General features: G+C 39.0%; 1 protein-coding gene and 1 pseudogene across 7 annotated transcripts in view; one reads left to right on the top strand and one right to left on the bottom strand.

The window, feature by feature from the left end:
* Positions 1–10,896, bottom strand: part of TASOR2 (transcription activation suppressor family member 2) — a 95,809-nt gene extending 84,913 nt beyond the window's left edge. For 4 of the 7 annotated variants that reach the window (XM_059663339.1, XM_059663385.1, XM_059663392.1 and 1 more), the window contains exon 1: positions 10,312–10,514. The gene's annotated coding sequence lies outside the window, so the exon portion shown is untranslated. Of the gene's footprint in view, positions 1–8,074; positions 8,197–10,311 lie in introns of all 7 variants that reach the window. The other 3 variants (XM_059663359.1, XM_059663367.1, XM_059663377.1) reach the window with 3 other exon arrangements.
* Positions 10,897–14,772: 3,876 nt separating this feature from the next.
* Positions 14,773–15,293, top strand: LOC132237265 (DDB1- and CUL4-associated factor 13-like; annotated as a pseudogene).
* The last annotated feature ends 2,037 nt before the right edge of the window (positions 15,294–17,330 follow it).

The following is a 17,330-nucleotide window of genomic DNA, read 5'->3' as shown; positions in this document are numbered from 1 at the left end:
TTCTTTCCCAACAGAAGCCTTATAATATGTAAATTTTTGTTGCTGTACGTATTTTTTCATTTATGATTTTTGCCATACTTAATCTTAAAAACAAAATTAAGATGTTCCCAAATAAAAGCTGTTCATTTAATAACTTAGAAAAATGTCTTACCATAAATTGATTAGGGGAAAGAAAAGCAGATTACAAAAGAGAAGTATGTGTGTAGGTAGTCTTAAAAAGCATGGACCACAATTTAAACAATGGTCATCTTTTGCATAATACTTGTCAAAATCTGATATTTTTCTTGGTTTATTATCCTCCCACCATTAGATTATTAGCTTCACGCATAAGGGAATTTGTCCTTTTCCAGTGCCCAGAATAGTGCCTAAAACACAATAAAGTTTCAATAAATATTTATGGAATGAATGAATCTATTCGTTTTCCTGATCACTTCATTTCTCTACTTAAAACCCTTCCATGGCTTCTTGTTGCTCTCAGATTCAATGCACACTCTTGCCATAACCATGTAAAATCTGGCCCCTGATAATTTCCTACACTCACCTTAATCCACCTTCCCAAGTTACTTCTAGCTACACTAATCTTTCAGATTCAAGCTCTTTCCTCTCTTCAGGCCTTTGCACTGGTTGTTATTTCTGAAGGGAATGCTCTTTCTCCCATTTTGCCCATGGCTTAGCTCCCTCCCTTCCTTTAGTGTAATCTGGAAGTTATCCCGTTAGATAAACCTCTGAACACCCCATCTACTAGTAAAGTAGGTGTTTTGTTTAAAGCACTCATTATAACCACAATTATTTTATCAATTTACTTTTCTGGGATCTATCTTCCCCAGAAAGTAAATGTATGGTCCATAGAGGTAAATACTCTTTATCTTATTCACCAAAGTCCCCCTTGTCCAGCAGAGCCCCTAGCACCACAGTAGATATTCAATACTCTACTCGGGTTGTCTCTGGGTGGGTACAGATAATTTTTGTAACTTTTTTACAACTTTATGTACTATTACCTGAAATGTTACATTCGTATAAATACAATCTGGGGGAAGTAAAGCTATTTTCATTTTGGAAAACAAGATCTCCCATAGTCCTAAGTAGCAACAAGTTAGTTTATTAAATGACAACAAAGTAGAGAAGACAAAATGGAAATAGCAATTCTCATAAGCCAAAACAATAATAAAGAGACCTATAAAACAAAGTGTCCCCATTAGAAAACAGAAACTACAAAAGAAAGAACTCATGTACATGGATGACAGTGTGGTGATTGTGGGAATAAGGGGGGGTGGGTGGAGGTGTAAGAGGGTATACGGGGGGATAAACGGTGATGGAAAAATAATAAAATAAATAAAAAACAGAAAATACTATAGAATGAGAAATGTATGATATTCATAAAAATTTTTAAATGTTTGTCATATACAAAAGTTTTACTGTTTTCTAATATCAAGATAATCATGCAGAGAAGGAATAAAATCTAAGATATACCTGGTTGTTATCTGCAGTGCAAAGCCCATTTGGAGTCAGTTTTATATTTCAAAAGATGACACAAAATGTAACAAATCTACACACACAAAAACGCTGTAAGAAGTGATGCCATCTCTCTAGCAGTTCTGCAAAGGTTTTCCCCACTACCATACTCACAGAATCCAATAAGAGGTTAGGAACAAAGGCACTCAGTAAACCTTCAAGTACCATACAACCGTGTGTGGCACGTGTCATCACCTCTCTCATGTCGATGGCCCCACCAAAGTCACTCCCTAAAGCCCCCTGCAGGTACGGCATTTTAGCCTGTTCCTTCTCTGTCTCCTCTGTACCCAGCGCTTTGGTAGGCAGCTCCGGCAGGCAACTCGCCACCATTTAGGCGCCCCAGGCAGCAGAGGAGAGCCAGAGCTGGGGGTAGGGGCCCGCCAGCCCTCCTCACCTCATGGTGAGTGGGGGAGGGGGCTGTGCCGATGCTCCACCGGACCTGCCGCCAGTGAAGTCCAGTGAGGTGGCCAGCCGCGGGACCAGGCTGCCACGGGGCGGCACGGGATGGCGCCTTTAATGGCGCCTTTTAAAACTCAACGAGGGCGGCCAACCGCGAGCTGGCGGAAGACCTCGGTAGGGGCGTCTTGGGGAGCGGCAGTCTGGTCTGAGTGCAGGCAAGCAAGCATAGTGCCTTTGGTCCTTTGTTTTTGAGGTCCTCCAATACCCAAAGGTGGACGTTATTTTATGACCTCTCCAAGCTTCAATTTCCTAGAGGGTCTTGTCTGCAGGCACCCACTAACAAGGTCAGTGTTAATCCCAGACCGAATCTGAAATCCGTGTCTTTTCACTACAGTGACCCGGTATTATTCTAACTCATTGCCTCTATTAAAGTTTTACATTATCTTCTAGTAAACTCACAGCTACGGTCATGAGGCTTTGTTGTACAATTTACAAAAATAAAAGGCCCATTGAATATCCCCAAGAGATGCTAGTGCCACCAGCACATGGGGTTGTGGTGGGGATGCTAGTCCTTCCCACTAAGCAATAAGGCCTTAATAAAACTCACCAAAAATAAAATTGAATGGGGAGGAAAGAATTAAGTATTTGGTCTGATCTAAGGACATCTTCACTACTGACTCATGTTTTAACCAAGTAACTCAAACATCAACATGCATTTGCTAGACAGAATCTGCATTTGCTAGAGGAAATCAGGAGATTCTGGAGAATCATCATTACTATTGTGCTGTACATAGAGAAAACAGGAAAATCTGAGCTCACAAAGCAAATTACTAAAATACTCAAAAGAATCAAATTAATTATGTACTATTTAAAATAGTAAATTCACTTTGGATATTTAGTATATCCAATGGTGCCTCTTTTAGAAAAAAATGTTTTTTGGAATTATATCTACTGTGTAAAATAAGTTATAGTTATAAGTAATATGACTTTTTCATTTAACTGTGGGTTACTTTTGTATTTAATATTGTTTTTGAGTATTGTTTTAACATTCTAAAATCCAATCCAATTGCAGCAAGTATTTTTGCACATAAAACACATACTTATAATCTTTTATCTACATTGTATAAAAAGTCTGCAGTTTCTTTGGAAACCACACTTTTCCATGTAAAAACCTTTCATTAGAATCACTTTAAAGTTTACATAGTGACATTTTTAGACATTTTTATATATAAAGTAACTGACCTTTGTTCTGGCTCCCCATTTTAAACTTGGCTTATTAATTTGTGCCTTAGCATTAAACTATCAGTCTGCAATGAAATGGCTGCATTAATGTATTTATTACAAAGATATTAAGTTTTTCCCTCTTACACGAAAATTTAAGAACAAATTTCTCTCACAATTACATTTTAAGACCTGCTTTGAATTCTTTTATTACATATGACAAAAGAGAAAGTGATACCTAATCCATGCCACAAGGAAGCTTTTTGTTTTTGAAATTGCAACACCCCTAGATATACTCCATCTCAAACGCACTGTACACAGAACAGTCCTGTTCACTAAAGGTGGCTCACAAAGAAGCAGAAGATAACCACAGGGTGAAGCAGGTATTTGGACTGGTGAAGCCAGGCCTCAAGAATTGGGGTCTTAAATATTCTTTCTCCTAATGAGGGAGCAAGTGTACCCAAAGGTAATAAACAGAGTCTATTTCACCATGTCTTCACACAGAATATTAGCTAGGGATTTAGTTATTCAATTAAGTATCATTAAAATATTAAGAGAAAACAGAAAGTATGCCCCAAACACCTTTCTTATAATGAAAGTAGTAATTTTTAAAAAAGGGACAAATTTAAAAACAAAATCCCAACTGAGTTAATCAATAAAAACAGAAGCTGGTTCTTTTGAAATATACTAGATAATCTTTTAGCAAATATAATCAAGAAAAAATTTAAATATCAGGAACAAAAAGAAGGATATTACTACAAATATAGGGGAAAGACTTCTAAAATTATCATACACTATTTATACTAGTAAATTTAAAAATGTAAGAATATAATTTATCAACACTAGTATAAATGGAAGAAACATTGGAATAAACAAATTATGAGGAAAAAACGATTAGTCATAGTCCTACCCCTTCTCCTAAAAGACAATTCCCAGAGTTTTGTATTTTGGTTTTTGTTTGTTTCATTTGTTTTTTGATAGAGAGGAAATATCAATTGATTGCCTCCCGTACCCACCCAGACCTGAACTAAATTGCAACATAAGCATGTGCTCTGACAAGGAATCGAACATGCAACCTTTTGGTGTATGGGACAATGCTCCAATCAACTGAGCAACACACCCAAGGCAAGTCACCAGTTTTATTATCAAGTTTTACTTTTCACTTATCAGATTATCAAAAATCCATAAGTTTGGTAATGAATTCTTTTGGGGAAGCTGTGGAAAACAAAGTCAAAAGCAAAGCAAAAGGCCAGCAGAAAAATACATACTATGTTATTTAGCAAAGATTTATTTATACATTAAGATAGATAAGTCAATAGAATATAAAAATGGAAATTCACAATTCAGGAATTATGAATAGCCAATAAATACATTTCAAAGCACCTCCAATGTATAGATTTAAGAAGCCAAATAATCACAAGCAAGATAAGTACTACAGCAAAACAGCAGAAAACTAAAGACAAAGAGAAAAAAGCAGCCAGAGGAAAAGGTAGAGAGACTGATACCTGACTTTTCAATAGCAATAATGAAAATCGAAAGACAGAGGAATGAGATCTTCAATGAATAATAGAGAAAGCAGTAAAAATGTGGGAAATGTACGTAAGCACTGACTGTAAAACACAATAACAATTCTAATCAGGTCTCCCTCTGCTAAGAATATTTTTAAAAATCCTATATAGTAAAAGCATAATATGCAAATTGACCAAATGGTGGAATGACCAGTCAGTAAGGGGCGGGGCTGGTGAGCAGTCAGCACCAGGCCAGCCAAGGTGCTTGCCAGAAGGCAGAGGGAGGGGACAGCAATGGGAGGCGGTGTTGTGCAGCAGTGACCAGCTGCGGTGGAGGGGCAATGGAGGGGGGGGCAGGGCCAGCCACCTGGTTGTTTCCCATTGAGGGAGGCCAGACTGTGGCTTAGGCCTGCTCCAGGAGCACAAATTTTTGTGCACAGGGCCTCTAGTTTAAATATATGATAGTAACACATAGTCATGAAGGGTTGAATGACGTTCTCACAGATGCTCTTTAAGAGTGAATATGATGCTAAAGCTCTCTCAGAATACAGTAATCCCTAGATTTTGCATGCCTCAATTTAACATACTTCAAATTTAATGGTGTGGTTTGTATCTCATGTGAATAATTACTATTAATTTAAAAATGCTTTTAACCAAGATTTGCTTATAAATAAATAGGGTTTTTTGTTATTATTTCATTGTTATTTTTAACAAATTTTAGTAAATAGGCCATACTTGGAAAAAAACCACTGTAATAAGTTCACTGACATAACTAAATATTATGTATCTACAACTACAGTCTACGTAAATGTAAATCCAAGAGTCTCCACTTGTAAGCAATATTCAGTGAAAGATTAGCAAATGATTAGCACGTGATCACACTGCATCTCAGGAGATAATTGTGTCTGCTGTCTCACTGTGTGACTTTCTGCAGCAGTTTTTTAAAACTGATTTCAGAGAGGGAGAGGAACAGAAACATCAATGATGAGAGAAAATCACTGATTGCCTGCTTCCTGCATGCCCCCCACGTGACCTCCTGGTTCATAGGTCAACACTCAACCACTGAGCCAGCCAGGCATCTGCAGCAGTTTTAACTCCTGCTGGCCTGGTGTTCCAATGTGTGCTAAGCCACACCCTAGCTATGTGCATTTGTTTACTCTCAATGACGGTGAGTGCACACATCTAACGAGACACACACAGTATAAATTTAAAATTACAGAATACATATAGAAAACTTTTTGATGAAATTAAGCTTTTCCACATAATTTTAATTACATAAACTTGTCTACATCTAATTTGTCAATTTTTTACCATATGCATTCAGAAAAACTACTTTATTATGTAACTAGAGGCCTGATTCACGAAGATTCGTGCAAGAATAGGCCTTCCTTCCCCTGGCGGCCAGCACCGCCTTTGCTCTGGCGGGAGCTGCCTTTCCGCCTTCCCATGCTGCCCAGAGGCCTGAAGTGGCTGGGGCAGTGCGGAACACCTGTGTTGTCGCCATGGTAACAACACAAGCATCCCGTCCCCTGCAGCTCAGTGCCTGCATATGCAAATTAACCCGCCATTTTTGTTGGGTTAATTTGCATATTCACTCCTGGTTGGCTGGTAGGCGTCACAAAGGTATGGTCAATTTGCATCTTTCTCTTTTATTGGTGAAGATTTTTGGCTTTAATGGACACCCCTTGCCCAAATTAGTCCGTTATATCGAAGTTTTACTGTATTTTAAGTTTCAAGTTTTCACAGAAGTTATATTAACTTTTATGCTTCCTTGCTAATAAATACTAGGGTAAATGCCTCTTCATGGCAACAAATAAAAGGGAATTTGATTAGTTATCTAGTGCAGTGTCCAATGCCTCATACATCCCAAGCCTCCAGTAAGGCAGTTTGTAGAGTCACGGTGTCAGAACTGAAAGGAGCCTTAGAAAGAGGCTTTAGTATATGTGTTTTATTTTTTTTCATTTTTTTTTAATAACACAAAAAAAGAATATTTGATAGATAGAGATAATCACAAAGCCAAAAAAAAAAATTCAATGAGAAGATAATCCTAACTAATAAGCTACAGGCAAAATGAATTAACAGAAAGGGTGGAGGGGAAACCGGAACAAAAATATGCAATATTAGAAATAAAAAAGGAGATATAATTACACAAGCTTCAGACATTGATAGTAAGAGGGCACTTTTAACAACTCTATGCCAATAAATACTGAAAATTTAGACAATATGGACAGAGTCCTAGAAAAATCTAACTTACTACGACTGACAAAATTAAAAAAAAAAAAAAAAAAAAGCCTTAACCAGTTTGGCTCAGTGGATAGAGTGTTGGCCTGCGGACTCAAGGTTCACTCCCAGGTCCGATTCTGGTCAGGGCCTGTACCTTGGTTGTGGGCACATACCCAGTAGGGAGTATGCAGGAGGCAGCTGATTGATGTTTCCCTCCCATTGATGTTTCTAACTTTCTATCCCTCTCCCTTCCTCTCTGTAAAAAAAAAATCAATAAAATATATTGAAAATAAAAAATGAGTCATACTGTAACCATTAAAGACATTACATCATCACTAGTCAAAATCTGCTGCTAGCAAAACTTCAGACCTAAATGAATTCAATGGTAATTTCTACCACAACTGATTAGCTACAAGAGAAAAATTTCAATTATATTTATATTCCAAACTACACACAAGTAACAATTTCAATAATTCCAAATATACAGACATGAAATAAAAAAATTTTTAAATCCAGAACTTCTCATAAAAAAAAACCACCATAGAGAAAAGATATTTGCAACCAACTTCATATACTTTAACCAAAACAATATGCTGCAACAGATTGAATGCAGAAGCAGAAGAGACTAGTTAAAGATATTTGCAAAAATGTAAAACAAAGCCACTCTTGTCACTAATATTTTTTGTTTTGGAAAATAGTTATTTTTCATTAAAATGTTATTATGTTAAGGTGTAATGGATTTATTTTTATTATTGGTGTAAATATACCAAAAGATGCTAGATTCACTTAAAACTGGCTAGTTTTAATGTCTAATATGATATAATCCACAGAAACAACAGGTCTTTGGGGTCCTCAATAATTTTTAAAAGTGTAAAGGAGGCCTGAGCCCAAAAAGTTTCTGAATTACTGAACTATGGGCACATGTTTAATGTTTAACAAAAGTAATTTACAGAATATATAGTATGGTTCTATTTAAATAAAGTTGAAAACAGATAAAAGTAAACAATACAATAAAACTATAAAGGAAGGCAATGGAGTAATTAACACAAAATTCAGAATGACCATGGTGATGGGGTAGGGAATACTTTGCTTCTAGGGAGAGGCACATGCTAAAGGCTTCTAAGGTACTTGCAGTGTTCCATTAATCTGAGTACACATATAATTGTATATTTCACAACAAAAATTGTAATATAAGAAACAAGGAGACATACCTATTCTCTTAGAAGGAAAAACTCAAAGGATGTCTCTTCTCAAATTAATCTATGAATTCAATGCAATTCAATATCCCAACAAGATTTTCTATAGAACTTGAAAAGATGATTCTAAATTTCATCTGGAAGAAATATGCAAAAGAAGCGCCCAAAACTTTTTTCAAAAGAAAGTATCAAAATATGTTATAAAGTTATAATAATCAAAACAGTGTGGTAACAGATATATAGGTCAAAGAAGAGTTCAGAATCCCCTTGCCCCGCCTCCCCCCCCCCCCCGCCCCCCCAAATAAACAAGCAAAGTGACCTGGCCAAAAATGTTTAACTTTCTTGTTACCCAAGGAAGATAAAAATTAAATTAAATTAAATTAAAATATTATTTTCAATTACTAGAAAATTAGTAAGATATTAAAGAAATAAAGTTATCATCCAGTGCTGACTAGCAGAAAGATAAAAACACACCATTTGAGTGAATATAAAAGCTACAATCATCTGAGGGCCAGTTAACAGTATTATTATCCAGCATTCTCATAGGGAATCAATTCTACAGAAATATTATCATAAGCATATAAAGCATTGTTTATAATAGCAAAAAAGATAATCACTGCAGCATTGTTATGGAGAAAAAACTTGAAAATAACAAACAGTTCATAAAGGGATGAAAGACTGATTTGATAGATGCCATATCTACTTAATTATACTAGATAGATATCATACCGCATTTATTTATCAAATGGCTATGTCTTAAGCAAGTCTTTCGGTAATGCAGATTTTAATTCATTTAAGCAACCATGTTTGGATTACAGGAGATGCTCATAATACAGCTTTTAAAGAGAACTGGTAATATCCGCCCAGCCATTGTGGAACCATGAACCAAGAGGTCAGGGTTTCATTCCCAGTCAGGGCACATGCCCGAGCTGAGGGCTCGATCCCCAGTAGGGGGCGGGCAGGAGGCGGCCCATCGATGATTCTCTCATCATTGATGTTTCTCTCTCTCCCTTCGTCTCTGAAATCAATAAAAATAATTTTTTGTTTTTTAAAGAGAGAACCTGGTAACGTTTGGGCAAATGTCCTGAAAACACTGCTCTTTGTCTTTCTAAAATAATTGTGTACAGTCACTTTTTTTCTTTAGTCTGGGTTATTTACTTATGTACTGAACATACTGTATAGCGCTATCTAGTTCCAGAAGGCAGTTTTTCAATACAAGAGTATTCTTACACTATCAAGGAGTATCTGCTTTGTTATAAACCTCCTGAGTAGGCTTACTACCAATCTCAGATCCTGTAATATTAAATATCATATACACACCCTTTTTCCAGGAAAACATTGTGGGCCCTTAGATCACTAATATAACTACAATAACACCATAAACTTGTACAACACCTAAGTTTTACCTTACAGGGATAATAAAGAAGGGTCAGGGAGGTATATTTAAATTTTTGATTTTCAGACAAACGGTGATTACTACATTAAACCCGAGAATTTTCAACGTATCTTCTTCAAATTATGAGGTTAATCTGCCAAGTTCTCCCACAAAATGCGGCTTGGTGCCACCCTCAGATAAACAGCTGGGTTGCACGTACCAACCTATTAAGACGCTACTTCGGTTGTTTGCTAAATAACCCTCCCCATGGACAGACGTCTTCCTTTTACACCTGCTACTTTAAAAAAGAAAGGGTCACACACTGCCATTAAGTCTCCACAGAAAGCACGTGTGGTTCGGAGTTTACAGAGAACCTTTAGAAAATGATTTAACAGCCGGTCCAAACCAAATAAGCAAAGCTTTAACTGTTTATTATAATGCCCATAAAGATGAAACTGTCCTCTAACAAGCAACTCGGAGGAAATGCTTATACCGTTCCAGACTTTCTGCCTCAAAAAGGGGAAAGGTAAACTCTGAAACCCCATCTATACCAACTTGTAAAATGCTGACTTCCTAGAAACAAATTAGGATGATACTGAGAATGGCCGCAAGTGGTAAAAAGGGGGAGACGTTTAAAAAACAGCGAAGCAAAAACGACTCTGAAAACTCCATCCCCTCCTACCCCACTCACCCTAGAGCAGGGCAAATAGGCAAGAGTGCGTTAGTCATTAATCATTCACAAAAAGCATGCAAATGCAATTTAAAATTTTTAAATTGCAATAGCTAAGCCACAAACGCCCAAGCAACTGCGCCACGCACCGTAGCCAGGTGTCTAGAAGGTCCACAAACCCAAGCGTCCACACGGGGGGAGTTTTACCTGTCCTTTGTGCTGCCGCCGCTCCCGAGATTCTGGGATTCTTCTTCAATGTCTTCCCCATGCTTGTATATTTTTTTTCCGCTCCTCACACACGCGCTTCCTTTCTCTCGATCCCTCCCAGCCACATGACAGATATTTTCGGACCTTGTTAATAAGCCACTTTCTTTGTCTCCTTCCCGGCAAGGGAGCCTTTGAGTCTCCTTTCAGCGGGATTCCCCTCCTCCCGAATAGCCAATGGCCCCGCGACTCCCGGGTTAGCACCAGCTCGTCAGAGGCGCGGGGGACCCTCCACGTCGCAGCCCGTCCCTCTATCCGCCCTCGTGCTTCAGGAGGACGGCCCTGGCCTTGCAGCGCTGGCCCGATGCGCAGGCGGGTGGGACGCGGCCTGGCGTCCAGCCTCGGAGCCCCCAGGCCCCGCCGCGCTAGTCAGCCAAGCGTCGCCCCTCCCTCAGAGGATCCCAGAAAAGAACCGACCCCCGAGACTCCCAGCGACCTGAGGGAACAAGTCGAGTCTCGGAGACGGACCGGGCCCCCGGAAGTAAAACCTCACGGCCTCAGGAAGGGGGGCGGGGAAGAGAAAGTGAAAATTGAACTGCGGCGTACTTACTGAAGGTAGAAGCCAATCACTGAGAGAAGAAGACGCGCAGGCGCAGGCTGGGACTGACGTCCACGCGGCGCTTGCTTTTCGCCTCTGCGCAGGCGCAGTGATGCAGAGCGCTCCGGGATTGGACCGTGGCGCGCACAGCCTGCGGGCGGGTCTTCTCGCGGGGCTTGAGTGTCGTCCATCGCGGAGGCGCCCCTGTGACGGGCTGAGGGAGTCAGTTTCCCTACGGTGTGGTGTCTTTGCCTCTCCTTCGTTGCTCCCTGAAGCTAATCCTGTGAGGCTTGTTTTATCTTGCTCGAAAGTGACATTTACAAAATCTAGTCCTTGTAATTTAATAAATGTTGAATCTATGTAATATTTGTTTACGTGGTTGTTGCTTAGGAAAACACCTCTATAAGTTTATAATCTGCAGAGAGCCAAAGGGACTACAAATAGAACTCATTCTACACATGACACCATGAAACAGGCCCTGTGCCACATGTTGGGTGTAGAAGTATTCATTAAATGGCATCTCTTCCTGTTTACTGTGGCCAGGTGCTTGATTAGGCACACACAACAAAAACAGAATTTCATTGCACAAGGCTGCTGTGAAACCAAGCTGGCGATGTTGAAGGATGGGGTTGGAGGCTGGAGGCACAGATACAAGACCTCACTGAAAAGGACATTCCGTGTCAAACTTCAATGATTAAAACAGACCAAACTAGTCCTTGGAAGATGTGGAGGAAGAGCTTTTCAAGCAAAAGGACAAAAGCGCAAAGTCCCTAGAAGGGAAATTGTGTTCAGGAACTGAAGAAGGTTGGCTGTAGAAGCAGAGAATAAGATAGATATTTTGAAATACACAAAACCAAAATATACAATTCTATGCCTTATCACTTATGAAACCACCAACCTGGTCAAGAAATAGGACATTGCCAAAACCCCAGACGCTCTCTCTTGTGCCACCTCCCAATCAATACCCAACTCCCTTCCCTATCATCAAACTAAACCACTACTCTAACTTCCATGGTCATGCCTTCCTTAACTTTTTTATTTTTTTAGTGTATTTGTATTGATTACAGAAAGGAAGAGAGAGAGAGAGAGAGAGAGAGAGAGAGAGAGAGAGAGAGAGAGAGAGAAATGATGAGAATCACTGATTGCCTGCCTCCTGCACGCCCCCTACTGGGGATAGAGCCCTAAACCCAGGCATGTGCCCTGTGGGAATCAAATGGTGACCTGGCTGAGCCACACAGGCTGGGCTATTCCTTACCTTTCTTAATCGGTTTTGTGGACCCTGAGAAAGAAGGTACCTACTGGTTCCTGAGAAGGACTCCTGGTAGCTTAACCAGGCTTACATTTTAAAAAAGCACAAATATTTTAAAAGCTTAACAGCCTTTTCCACGTGGGGTCTCGCATGCAAACTGCACTTCAGGGAGAAGCTTGCACTGAACCACCTGCCTGCACTGTGTTTCTGCCATCTGAGCCAACCCTTATATAGGAGTTCCTGGAATCCTATTTCAAACAACAGGACTGAGGCTTTCTCCATCCAATAGGAGCTTTGTAGCTATATGTCTATCAGCTTCTTCATCCTCAGTTAGAGTGGCTCTATTCTGACCAAAATCATGACAGGAAGGGGGGGGGGAGAGAAAGTGAAAGTGTACCAATCAAACTGTGAAGATTTGGAGTCCTCATTTGCATAAGGACAGATCAATCAGGGACTAGGAGTAGAACCTTCTGTCTGTAAGTCAGCTTCTCTCTGGCTCTGGGAAGGCACTTTCTCTTTCCAATGAAGGCTGTTTCCCTGGCTGAGCTGAAACACTTGAACATCTTTGTCCGAGTAGAAGGAAGCAGACCAGGGAAGAGCAGAACAGAGCTATCTAGCTGGAGAGAGGCCTGGTCCCAGGGCTGCCTCACAGCTGTGCTGTGCAACAATTTAGTAGTTTTGCACTGAATCAAGTTTCCTTCTTCATCACACCCCAAATTGGGGATTCCTGTTGGGGTTGAACGGGCACCAACGAGCATCAGTTGACAGTTTTCTGCATAATTGTATATCCCTAAACTTTATCAGTTAGTGGTTTCAAATTTATGTAAATTGAATGATTTCGTGCTTGATTTCTTTGGGGTAAATTCGGAGACTCATAATTTTGTGTGTACTTATTCTTTCATTTTCATTAGTATACAGGTTATCTCTCAGTTGCAAATAGTTTGCATTGTGTCACTTCACTTTTATAAGAGACATTAGTACCTGTTTTCACTAAAAAAAAAAAAAAAAAAAAAAAGCCATTAGTGTACTAATGTAGCAGGGTGAAATATCATGATGTTTTGGAAAGTGGGGGATTCTCTTCACTTCTCACCATTTTGGCTTATGAAAGGTTCCACAAGGAACACTCTACTCTTTCAGTGGGAAAAATCTCTAAATGTAAGTATGGATATAGTACATTTTCTTTATCCATTCTACTGTTGATAGGCACTGGGTTATTTCCAGTTTTTGGCAATTATGAACAATGCTGCTTGAACATTCTTATTCATATATCTTAGTACACACATGCGTCATTTCTGTTGGGTGTATGGCATGTTGATATACTGGACATGATAACTTGGATTTTCATTTCAACAAATATTTCTTTTCTTCCCCCTTCCATAGTTGGCCAAACTTACTTCTCTACCCCATTGATTTGCTTTTGGCCATGTGAATTTTTTGACGGATAGAATATGAGCAGACATGATATGAACAGGAGTCTGAAGGGTCCATGTATAGTTTGATTTGGCTCTTGAGTTCAGATGATGCACGTGAGAAGACCATGTATCCATTCCCCTCCAGTGTGGGCTCTCAGAACAAACATATTTGGAGCAAATGGGAATGCAATCCCATTTTATATTAGCAGAATTTTAGATATCCAAAGATCAATGAGTATGAGAATTAATGCTGTTGTCATAAGCCACTAAGTTTGGGGTAATTTATTATGCAGAATTATTGTGGCAATAAAGAAAGCATATGTTAAACTTTAATAGATAATGCCAAACTTTTTGCAAATTGGTTTTACCAAGTTACTTTTCCACAAGCAATGTATGAAAATTCTAATTGCTCTATATGTTTGCCAACACTTTTTTATTTTAGCTATTCTGGGGACTGTTATGGTTTGAATTTGCATTGCTTCCAACTTTTTTCTTTTTTCTGTTTTAAATATGTTTTGCTTATTCTCTTTCAAATTTCTGTATAAATTTTAGATTAAGCTTATAATTTCTACCTAAAAAACAACAACTGCTAGGATTCTCTTTGGGATTGATTTAAATATATAGTTCAATTTGAGAAGAATTAACATCTTAATATTCTATCTTCAAATTCATGAATATGACCTCTCTGGATCTTTAAAAATTTATCTGAACAATGTTTTTAGTTTTCAGTGTATAGGTCTTGCACACGTTATCTTTTTGTCTTGGTGATATTGAAAAGTTTTAATTTACAATGGTTTGTTGCTAGTATATAGAAATAAAATTGACTTTTCCATTTTAACCTTATATCCTGCAACTTGCTAAACTCACATATTAGATCTCATAGCTATTTCTGTATTTTTTTCTTTAATCCTCAATGGATATTTTTTTCCATTGACTTCTAGAAAAAAGTGGAAGGGAAGGAGGAAGAAGAGGAGGAGGAGAAAGAAACATTGATTGGTTGCCTCCCACACGCACCTCTACCAGGGCTGGGGAACCTGCAATTGAGGTACATGCACTTGACCTGAAGTTAAACCTGTGACCCTTCCTTCTGCGGGCCCAACGCTCTAACTACTGAGCCAAACTGGCCAGGGCTGTATTCTTTTTTTCTAAGACAAACATGTTGATTGCAAATAAAAATACTTTTTTGTTGTTTCAAATCATATGTGTGTGCACTGGACACTCCTGCAATGGTGCACATGGATCACATATCTGCAGTGCTGGGTGTGAATTACTCTCCCACTGGGAAAGAGGTTGTGTCCGCTAGTTTTGATAAATCTATTCCTGTGGACAAAAGTAGAAGTGGGGAAATATAACAAAGATATACAACATGTTATCTGTGTAAAATGGACTGCTGACAGCCAGTACATTATATGTGGGTCTGATGAAATGAATATTCATCTATGGAGAGCGAATGCTTCTGAAAAAGATGGTATGCTTACATCACGAGAACAGGTAGCCAAAGATTATAACTAGAAATCGAAGAAGAAATTTCAACATCATCCTCATATAAAATGTATTGCTCGTCACTGACATCTACCAAAAATCCACCTACAGCCAGATTCAAGAACAGTGCATCATGAAAGAAGCTCATTGACAAAGGAAGTGAATGGTCTCAAAGAGCAAGACTGGATCTGTGTCAGTCATGTCAGAGAAGAAGAAGCAGCTCATAGTAGCAGTTGTGAAATAATATTTGGTATTCCTACCAATACTGATGTGTAATTATTTGTTACATTTTGATTTGCAAACTTTACAAATAAAAATATAGTTAATCCTTGAACAACTGGCCAGAGCCACTTAATTGCCACATATTTAAAAATAAAACATACAGTTGGCCCTTCGTATTCCCGGGTTGTGCAACCATGGATTTAGCCAACCTTCGACCATAACAGTATTTTCTATCCAAAGTTGGGAATCCGTGAATGCAGAAGGTCAACTGAAGTTATAGGTGGGTTTAAAAAAAAAAGGTTCTTTTAAAATTGAATTTAGAGAGAGAGGAAGAGAGAGAGAGAGAGAGAGAGAGAGAGAGAGAGAGAGAGAGAGAGAGATTGGTGTGAGAGAAAAATATCAGTTGGTTGCCTCCCATATGCATCTTACTTGGAATGGAACCTGAAACCTGGGTATGGGCTCTGACTGGAAATTGAACCGGCAACCTTTTGGTGCACAGAGGACACTCAACCAACTGAGCTACATGGGCCAGGGGTATATGTAGATTTTTGATTGCTCAGGGGGTGGGTGCCCCTAATTCCCAAATTTTTCAAGGGCCAGCTGTGCAGGTTGTAGTATAATGAGCAGTTATACTAGTGTAGAGCTTTATTATTGCTCATTTTAGCTTCCCTGGAAAATTATCTTTAAAAGGTGGCCTGGTTGATAAGACTATCCAACATTATATCCTTCATCTGCTTCCTTATTTCATTGAAGAATACAGAGTATTTAAAATTAACTTATTTTTTTCCTGTTAGAAATTGCAAATATACTTTCTGATCTATTATTGTAAACACTACACATATAAATTTACATTTAAGACCAACCTCTCTTGTGTTACCTTTAATATTACTTTGGTTAATTTATTGCAATGATTCCTTCTAGGATTTCACATAACATGTAGAAGAATTATGTCAGTACATTTTTCAATTGAATTTATTTTCTGTGTTTTATATTTGGCTTTTTGATAATTTAAAAATGATTAGTCTGCATTTATGTAACTTTTATAAATGACTAGAGGCCCGGTGCATGAAGATTTGTGCCCTGGGGGGGGGGGGGCTCAGCCCGGCCTGCCCCCTCTCAAAGTCCAGGAGCCCTCAGGGGATGTCCTACTGACGGCTTAGGCCCGCTCCTCATGGGGAGCAGGCCTAAGCTGCAACCTGGCCTCCCTCTGCAGAAGGCGACCAGGCTGATCAGGAGTAGGCGCTGCCCCCATCACCCTGCTGCTGCTGCCACTGCTGGCCACGGCCACAGTGGCTGCAAGGCCTGAGCCCTGGGCCTCGCAGCCACTGGAGCTGATGGCTTCCTGAGCCCCGGTCCTCGCAACCCATGAGCCCACGGCTGCCATGAGCCCCAGGTCTTGCAGCCACCAGGGCTCATGGATGCCTGAGCCCTGGGCCTCGCAGCCACCAGGGCTCACGGCTGCGTTGCAGCTGCTGTGGCTTTGTCCGGATGGACATCCAGATGGATATCTGGAAGACATCCACCCTAATTAGCATATTACCCTTTTATTAGTATAGATAATAATTATAACATCATCAAGTCACCATAATAAAACATCTTTTTTTTCCCCTCAGCTAAACAAAAAAAAACCCCCCAAAAAAAACAAAAAAAAAAAAGAAAAGAAGAAGTAATACTATTTCTAGTTTCAGATTATATGATCTGGTATATAGAAAATCCTGGAGAATCCCATAAAAACCTGCTAGATGTACTAAAAGTTCAGCAAGGTTGCAGTATACAAGATAAAAATACAGAAATCAATTGCACTTGTCTATCCTTGCACGAACATTCCGAAGATAAAACTAAGAAAACAATTCCACTTATGATAGCCTGAAGAATAGAATACTTAGGAGTAAATGTAACTAAATCAGTGCAAAATGTATACTTTCAAAACTACAAAACATCGTTGAAAGATATTAAAGAAATATAAATAACTGGAAAAACATCTCATCTTGGATCAGAAGATTTATAATGGTTAAAATGGCAATACTCACCAAGTTGATCTACAGATTACACACAATCT

The sequence above is a fragment of the Myotis daubentonii genome, chromosome 1 (assembly GCF_963259705.1).
Source record: "Myotis daubentonii chromosome 1, mMyoDau2.1, whole genome shotgun sequence".
NCBI classification, from domain to species: Eukaryota; Metazoa; Chordata; class Mammalia; order Chiroptera; family Vespertilionidae; genus Myotis; species Myotis daubentonii.
Note: the sequence above shows the minus strand (reverse complement) of the source record. Positions and strands in the feature narration are given on the sequence as shown.